The 9246-nt window shown below is 50.5% G+C and overlaps 1 long non-coding RNA gene across 5 annotated transcripts; it reads left to right on the top strand.

The window, feature by feature from the left end:
• Positions 1-5945: 5945 nt before the first annotated feature.
• Positions 5946-7979, top strand: LOC127918098 (uncharacterized). Of its 5 annotated transcripts, none has more exons than XR_008098782.1 (4): positions 5946-6351; positions 6493-6586; positions 6800-7081; positions 7129-7979. It is a non-coding gene; the product is annotated as an uncharacterized LOC127918098 (long non-coding RNA). The 5 variants fall into 5 exon arrangements; XR_008098781.1 differs by having other exon boundaries at positions 5946-6586; positions 7129-7457; positions 7505-7979; XR_008098783.1 differs by lacking the exon at positions 6493-6586.
• The last annotated feature ends 1267 nt before the right edge of the window (positions 7980-9246 follow it).

Raw genomic sequence — 9246 nt, 5'->3', positions numbered from 1 at the left:
ATGTGCAGCTCTCTGGGTGAGGTTCTGTCTAACACACTGACATGTACAGCTCTCTGGGTGAGGTTCTGTCTGTCTAACACACTGACATGTGCAGCTCTCTGGGTGAGGTTCTGTCTGTCTAACACACTGACATGTACAGCTCTCTGGGTGAGGTTCTGTCTGTCTAACACACTGACATGTACAGCTCTCTGGGTGAGGTTCTGTCTGTCTAACACACTGACATGTACAGCTCTCTGGGTGAGGTTCTGTCTATCTAACACACTGACATGCACAGCTCTCTGGGTGAGGTTCTGTCTGTCTAACACACTGACATGTACAGCTCTCTGGGTGAGGTTCTGTCTAACACACTGACATGTACAGCTCTCTGGGTGAGGTTCTGTCTAACACACTGACATGTACAGCTCTCTGGGTAAGGTTCTGTCTGTCTAACACACTGACATGTGCAGCTCTCTGGGTGAGGTTCTGTCTGTCTAACACACTGACATGTACAGCTCTCTGGGTGAGGTTCTGTCTGTCTAACACACTGACATGTACAGCTCTCTGGGTGAGGTTCTGTCTGTCTAACACACTGACATGTGCAGCTCTCTGGGTGAGGTTCTGTCTGTCTAACACACTGACATGTACAGCTCTCTGGGTGAGGTTCTGTCTGTCTAACACACTGACATGTACAGCTCTCTGGGTGAGGTTCTGTCTGTCTAACACACTGACATGTGCAGCTCTCTGGGTGAGGTTCTGTCTAACACACTGACATGCACAGCTCTCTGGGTGAGGTTCTGTCTACCACACTGACATGCACAGCTCTCTGGGTGAGGTTCTGTCTGTCTAACACACTGACATGCACAGCTCTCTGGGTGAGGTGCTCTCTGTCTAACACACTGACATTGATTTGATTTGATATATGTTTCATCTCCCCTCTCTCTCAGAGTCTCTTTAACCAATAACATAGATAGAAACCATCTATCTCCTCTCTCTCAGGGAAAGACCACATTCTGGAGGTTCTGAATGCTCTGTACCACGAGCTGGCTGCCTGTGAGGTCTTGACCACCAGCGGAACTCTGGAGAGAACACAGTCCCTCAGCAACCCTCTGGAGAGAACACAGTCCCTCGGCAACCCTCTGGAGAGAATGCAGTCCCTCTGCAACCCTCTGGATAGAACCCAGTCCCTCGGCAACCCTCTGGAGAGAATGCAGTCCCTCGGCAACCCTCTGGATAGAACCCAGTCCCTCGGCAACCCTCTGGAGAGAATGCAGTCCCTCTGCAACCCTCTGGATAGAACCCAGTCCCTCGGCAACCCTCTGGAGAGAATGCAGTCCCTCGGCAACCCTCTGGATAGAACCCAGTCCCTCGGCAACCCTCAGGAGAGAACGCAGTCCCTCAACAACCCTCTGTAGAGAACTCATTCCTTCAGTAACCCTCTGTAGAGAACTCAGTCCCCCAGCAACCCTCTGGAGAGAACGCAGTCCCTCAACAACCCTCTGTAGAGAACTCATTCCTTCAGTAACCCTCTGGAGAGAACACAGTCCTCAGCAACCCTCTGGAGAGACCACAGTCCCTCAGCAACCCGCTGGAGAGAACTCAGTCCCTCAACAACCCTCTGGAGAGAACACAGTCCCTCGGCAACCCTCTGAAGAGAACTCAGTCCCTCGGCAACCCTCTGAAGAGAACTCATTCCTTCAGTAACCCTCTGGAGAGAACACAGTCCCTCAGCGACCCTCTGGAGAGAACACAGTCCCTCAGTAACCCTCTGGAGAGAACTCAGTCCCTCAGCGACCCTCTGGAGAGATCACAGTCCCTCAGCAACCCTCTGGAGAGATCACAGTCCCTCAGCAACCCTCTGGAGAGATCACAGTCCCTCAGCAACCCTCTGGAGAGATCACAGTCCCTCAGCGACCCTCTGGAGAGAACACAGTCCCTCGGCAACCCTCTGGAGAGAACTCAGTCCCTTGGCAACCCTCTGAAGAGAACTCAGTCCCTCGGCAACCCTCTGGAGAGAACACAGTCCTCAGCAACCCTCTGGAGAGACCACAGTCCCCCAGCAACCCTCTGGAGAGAACTCAGTCCCTCAACAACCCTCTGGAGAGAACTCAGTCCCCCAGCAACCCTCTGGAGAGAACTCAGTCCCTCAGCAACCCTCTGGAGAGAACTCAGTCCCTCAGCAACCCTCTGGAGAGAACACAGTCCCTCAGCAACCCTCTGGAGAGATCACAGTCCCTCAGCGACCCTCTGGAGAGAACACAGTCCCTCGGCAACCCTCTGGATAGAACCCAGTCCCTCAGCAACCCTCTGGAGAGAACTCACTCCCTCAGCAACCCCCTGGAGAGAACTCAGTCCCTCAGCAACCCTCTGGAGAGAACTCAGTCCCTCAGCAACCCTCTGGAGAGAACTCAGTCCCTCAGCAACCCCTGGAGAGAACTCAGTCCCTCAGCAACCCTCTGGAGAGAACTCAGTCCCTCAGCAACCCTCTGGAGAGAACTCAGTCCCTCAGCAACCCTCTGGAGAGATCAGTCCCTCAGCGACCCTCTGGAGAGAACACAGTCCCTCGGCAACCCTCTGAAGAGAACTCAGTCCCTCGGCAACCCTCTGGAGAGAACTCAGTCCCTCAGCAAACCCTCTGGAGAGAACACAGTCCCTCAGCAACCCTCTGAAGAGAACTCAGTCCCTCAGCAACCCTCTGGAGAGAACACAGTCCCTCGGCAACCCTCTGAAGAGAACTCAGTCCCTCGGCAACCCTCTGGAGAGAACTCAGTCCCTCAGCAACCCTCTGGAGAGAACACAGTCCCTCAGCAACCCTCTGGAGAGAACTCAGTCCCTCAGCAACCTTCTTTAGAGAACTCAGTCCCTCAGCATCCTTCTTTAGAGAACTCAGTCCCTCAGCAACCCTCTGGAGAGAACTCAGTCCCTCGGCAACTCTCTGTAGAGAACACAGTCCCTCAGTAACCCTCTGGAGAGAACTCAGTCCCTCAGCGACCCTCTGGAGAGATCACAGTCCCTCAGCAACCCTCTGGAGAGAACACAGTCCCTCGGCAACCCTCTGGAGAGAATGCAGTCCCTCGGCAACCCTCTGGATAGAACCCAGTCCCTCGGCAACCCTCTGGAGAGTATGCAGTCCCTCGGCAACCCTCTGGATAGAACCCAGTCCCTCGGCAACCCTCTGGAGAGAACGCAGTCCCTCGGCAACCCTCTGGAGAGATCACAGTCCCTCAGCAACCCTCTGGAGAGATCACAGTCCCTCAGCAACCCTCTGGAGAGATCACAGTCCCTCAGCAACCCTCTGGAGAGATCACAGTCCCTCAGCAACCCTCTGGAGAGAACACAGTCCTCCGCAACCCTCTGGAGAGATCACAGTCCCTCGGCAACCCTCTGGAGAGAACACAGTCCTTCAGTAACCCTCTGGAGAGAACTCATTCCTTCAGTAACCCTCTGGAGAGAACACAGTCCCTCAGCGACCCTCTGGAGAGAACACAGTCCCTCAGTAACCCTCTGGAGAGAACACAGTCCTCAGCAACCCTCTGGAGAGAACTCAGTCCCTCAACAACCCTCTGTAGAGAACTCATTCCTTCAGTAACCCTCTGGAGAGAACACAGTCCCTCAGCGACCCTCTGGAGAGAACACAGTCCCTCAGTAACCCTCTGGAGAGAACTCAGTCCCTCAGCGACCCTCTGGAGAGATCACAGTCCCTCAGCAACCCGCTGGAGAGAACTCAGTCCCTCAACAACCCTCTGTAGAGAACTCATTCCTTCAGTAACCCTCTGGAGAGAACACAGTCCCTCAGCGACCCTCTGGAGAGAACACAGTCCCTCAGTAACCCTCTGGAGAGAACTCAGTCCCTCAGCGACCCTCTGGAGAGATCACAGTCCCTCAGCAACCCTCTGGAGACATCACAGTCCCTCAGCAACCCTCTGGAGAGATCACAGTCCCTCAGTAACCCTCTGGAGAGAACACAGTCCCTCAGCGACCCTCTGGAGAGAACACAGTCCCTCGGCAACCCTCTGAAGAGAACTCAGTCCCCCAGCAACCCTCTGGAGAGATCACAGTCCCTCAGCGACCCTCTGGAGAGAACACAGTCCCTCGGCAACCCTCTGAAGAAGACCACAGTCCCCCAGCAACCCTCTGGAGAGAACTCAGTCCCTCAACAACCCTCTGGAGAGAACACAGTCCCCCAGCCACCCTCTGGAGAGAACTCAGTCCCCCAGCAACCCTCTGGAGAGAACACAGTCCCTCAGCAACCCTCTGGAGAGATCACAGTCCCTCAGCAACCCTCTGGAGAGAACACAGTCCCTCAGCAACCCTCTGGAGAGATCACAGTCCCTCAGCGACCCTCTGGAGAGAACTCAGTCCCTCAGCAACCCTCTGGAGAGAACACAGTCCCTCAGCAACCCTCTGGAGAGATCACAGTCCCTCAGCGACCCTCTGGAGAGAACACAGTCCCTCGGCAACCCTCTGGAGAGAACTCAGTCCCCCAGCAACCCTCTGGAGAGAACTCAGTCCCTCAGCAACCCTCTGGAGAGAACTCAGTCCCTCAGCAACCCTCTGGAGAGAACTCAGTCCCTCAGCAACCCTCTGGAGAGAACTCAGTCCCCCAGCAACCCTCTGGAGAGAACTCAGTCCCTCAGCAACCCTCTGGAGAGAACACAGTCCCTCAGCAACCCTCTGGAGAGAACTCAGTCCCTTGGCAACCCTCTGGAGAGAACTCAGTCCCTCAGCAACCCTCTGGAGAGAACTCAGTCCCCCAGCAACCCTCTGGAGAGAACTCAGTCCCTCAGCAACCCTCTGGAGAGAACACAGTCCCTCAGCATCCTTCTTTAGAGATCACAGTCCCTCAACAACCCTAGTAGTTACTGAACAACCCTAGTAGTTACTGAAGTTCCCCTGGGTGGTGAGGTGAAGAGGCTTGGACCCTGGCATGGGAAACATTTAAATTGCATACTCCTTGCGTCCTCTCTCCTCGTCTCCTTCTCAAAACCCATTGATTGACAAACTCAGATGTCCCTCCCCTCTGACCTTTTCCTCAAGTAGGTTTTGAGAAGGAGACGAGAGAGGACACACGGATTATGCAATTGAGATGTTCCCCATGCCAGGGTCCAAGCCTTCTCACGTCAGCGCCCAGGGGAACTTCAGTAACTACAATTGGTTCCTGGTCAGACCATAATGTACAGCATTATTTACACTAAATGGCCAAAAGTATGTGGACACCTGCTCATCAAACATCTCATTCCAAAATCATGGACATCCGTATGGAGTTGGTCCTCCCTTTGCTGCTATAACAGCCTTCACTCTTCTGGGAAGGCTTTCCACTAGATGTTGGAACATTGCTGCAAGGACTCGCTTCCATTCAGCCACAAGAGCATTAGTGAGATCGGGCACAGATGTTGTGTGATTAGGCCTGGTTTGCAGTCTTTGTTCCAATTCATCCCAAAGGTGTTCGATGGGGTTGAGATCAGGGCTCTGTGCAGGTCAGTCAAGTTCTTCCGTTATCGACAAATCATTTCTGTATGGACCTTTGTGCATGGGGGTATTGTCATGCTGAAACAGGAAAGGGCCTTCCCCAAACTGTTGCCACAAAGTTGAATGCACAGATCGTCTAAAATGTAATTGTATGCTATAGCATTAAGTTATTAGTTATTAGAAAATTTGGTGGTGAGTGTTGCAACTGAGGACAGACAATTTTTACGCCCTTCAGCACTTTGCAGTCCCGTTCTGTGAGTTTGTGTGGTCTATCACTTCTGTTATTGCCATGATTGCTCCTAGATGTTTCCACTTCACAATAACAGCACTTAGCTGACGAGAGAGAGACGTCATCAGAGCGCACAACAGGACACTGGACTGTCTGCACTCAGTCTGTTGTTTACATTAAAACGTTTAATTAAATCCATTTTAATCCCAACTAAAGGTTTGTTACTAAGGATTCCACAACGCAGGTAGCCTTTACGGCTGGGACTGCAAGTTTGTGTTCCTTTTTTTTGCGTGGATTCCGCAAGTGCTAGCTGTCTGTACTACAGACAACTGTCATCGTCGTGGGAAAGACTCACTGTTATCTTCTCGTAAAACAACTGGTTGCAGTATAGTGCCAATCTGGATACCAAGCAGATCCTGAGGGAATCTACGAGTACCGACAGCGTTACACTATGGAGGAACAACATACTCCTTCGTGGAAAGATCCGACCACCTCACAAAATAACTTTAACCCAACAAACAAAACAGAAAAACAGATTAATCTACAGACACGGACGATTTACTTACCATTGAAGTAGAGGCTAGTGCTCTGGCTGGAATCCATGCACCACTGGAACAGTTGTGTGAGGAGGTAGCAGGGCTGGAATCCATGCAACACTGGAACAGTTGTGTGAGGAGGTAGCAGGGCTGGAATCCATGCACCACTGGAACAGTTGTGTGAGGAGGTAGCAGGGCTGGAATCCATGCACCACTGGAACAGTTGTGTGAGGAGGTAGCAGGGCTGGAATCCATGCACCACTGGAACAGTTGTGTGAGGAGGTAGCAGGGCTGGAATCCATGCAACACTGGAACAGTTGTGTGAGGAGGTAGCAGGGCTGGAATCCATGCAACACTGGAACAGTTGTGTGAGGAGGTAGCTGGAACAGTTGTGTGAGGAGGTAGCAGGGCTGGAATCCATGCAACACTGGAACAGTTGTGTGAGGAGGTAGCAGGGCTGGAATCCATGCAACACTGGAACAGATATGTGAGGAGGTAGCAGGGCTGGAATCCATGCAACACTGGAACAGTTATGTGAGGAGGTAGCAGGGCTGGAATCCATGCAACACTGGGACAGTTGTGTGAGGAGGTAGCAGGGCTGGAATCCATGCAACACTGGAACAGTTGTGTGAGGAGGTAGCAGGGCTGGAATCCATGCAACACTGGAACAGTTGTGTGAGGAGGTAGCAGGGCTGGAATCCATGCAACACTGGAACAGTTGTGTGAGGAGGTAGCAGGGCTGGAATCCATGCAACACTGGAACAGTTGTGTGAGGAGGTAGCAGGGCTGGAATCCATGCAACACTGGAACAGTTGTGTGAGGAGGTAGCAGGGCTGGAATCCATGCAACACTGGAACAGTTGTGTGAGGAGGTAGCAGGGCTGGAATCCATGCAACACTGGAACCGTTGTGTGAGGAGGTAGCAGGGCTGGAATCCATGCAACACTGGAACAGTTGTGTGAGGAGGTAGCAGGGCTGGAATCCATGCAACACTGGAACAGTTGTGTGAGGAGGTAGCAGGGCTGGAATCCATGCAACACTGGAACAGTTATGTGACGAGGTAGCAGGGCTGGAATCCATGCAACACTGGAACAGTTGTGTGAGGAGGTAGCAGGGCTGGAATCCATGCAACACTGGAACAGTTGTGTGAGGAGGTAGCAGGGCTGGAATCCATGCAACACTGGAACAGTTGTGTGAGGAGGTAGCAGGGCTGGAATCCATGCAACACTGGAACAGTTGTGTGAGGAGGTAGCAGGGCTGGAATCCATGCAACACTGGAACAGTTATGTGAGGAGGTAGCAGGGCTGGAATCCATGCAACACTGGAACAGTTGTGTGAGGAGGTAGCAGGGCTGGAATCCATGCAACACTGGAACAGTTGTGTGAGGAGGTAGCAGGGCTGGAATCCATGCAACACTGGAACAGTTGTGTGAGGAGGTAGCAGGGCTGAGGGGGAGTTTGGAGTTCAGCCAGAGTTAAATTCTCAACCTCCAAAGAGAAAACAAGACACTCACAGTCAAGGTAAAAATACACGATTCCAACATGGATTGTCTACTCAGGGAAAACAGGGTGATGAATGAGACGCTACTAGACATACAAAGTCGTAGCGTGAAAATCTATTTTTTTCTGGTATTCCTGAGGACGCATCCAATAATCTCGAGGGCGCGATCAGAGAATTCATGAAATCCGCATTGAAACTTCCTATAGAGACTGTAAACAAGGTGTCTTTCCACCGAGTACAGACTTGGAGCTTCCTATAGAGACTGTAAACAAGGTGGCTTTCCACCGGGTAAAGACTTGGAACTTCCTATAGAGACTGTAAACAAGGTGGCTTTTCACCGGGTAAAGACTTGGAACTTCCTATAGAGACTGTAAACAAGGTGGCTTTTCACCGGGTAAAGACTTGGAACTTCCTATAGAGACTGTAAACAAGGTGGCTTTCCACCGAGTAAAGACTTGGAGCTCGGAGCTACAAGACCAAGGGTCCCCGACCGACCATCGCAAAATTTGAACACTACCAACAAAAGGAGCTGATCAAAAGCAGAGGAAGGGAGCTTCAAGGGACCAAATTCAGTCTCAATGACCAATTTCCAAAGGAGATAAATGAACGTCGTAAGAGACTGTATCCGGTACAAAGACAACAAAGGAAGGATGGTAGGCGTTCCTTTATCATTGTGGAGAAACTCTTTGTAGATGGACAGCTGTTCCGAGACAGCTCCATAACACCATGGCTGTATTAAATTCTACAGGGACTTCAGGTTATGAATAAAGGTATGGGAAATGTTTAAAATATCTGAACATTATGAAGTGAATATGAACACACACGTACTCAACTTACACATACAGACTTATACACACACACACACCTGATCTCGCTCTCTTCTCTCACTCTCTCTTTCTCTCTTTTCTCTCCTCTCCCTCTCTATTGTCGAGAACTGTTTTGTAATTTCATGTGTTTATTGTTTGTCTATCTTTTTTATGTATTTGTCTACATGTTTATGTATGTTTACAACAAGCAAGGGGACGATATCAGAGTCGGGGCATTGGGGAATAATAACATATTGTACGGAATAAATTTGTACTGTAGTGAAGCCGTCTCCAGAGTAATGCAAGGTCTCTTTCATGTGAAACGTCAATTGCTATGGAAATGCTGGGATGTGTTTTTCAATGATGTTAAATGGAATTATGATGCAACTATGATGGTGATACGATATGGATTACAATTATGAATATTAAGGCTATACACACTACATGTTACACACATAGACACTCAAACATGCAAATTGGCAGAGTTGTTATTTATTTGGACATCACACATTATAGTCTTACTCTTATACTAGCCTTACTCTCTCATTATATCATATTCAATATCATACACATCAGCCTACTCAGATTTGTTACATACATAATTTGTCTCAATTTCTTTACATTGTGGCATTGGCTTACAGGCAAACAGGCAAGGGAATAAAAAAAATATTGCTAGAACCTATTTCTAATTCTAAATATCAGACATTTGAAAGCTCTAGTTTTGACCTTCA

Source organism: Oncorhynchus keta, unplaced genomic scaffold (assembly GCF_023373465.1).
Source record: "Oncorhynchus keta strain PuntledgeMale-10-30-2019 unplaced genomic scaffold, Oket_V2 Un_contig_1319_pilon_pilon, whole genome shotgun sequence".
Classification (NCBI taxonomy): Eukaryota; Metazoa; Chordata; class Actinopteri; order Salmoniformes; family Salmonidae; genus Oncorhynchus; species Oncorhynchus keta.
The sequence above is the reverse complement of the archived record's forward strand: the minus strand, read 5'-3'. Positions and strand labels throughout refer to the sequence as shown.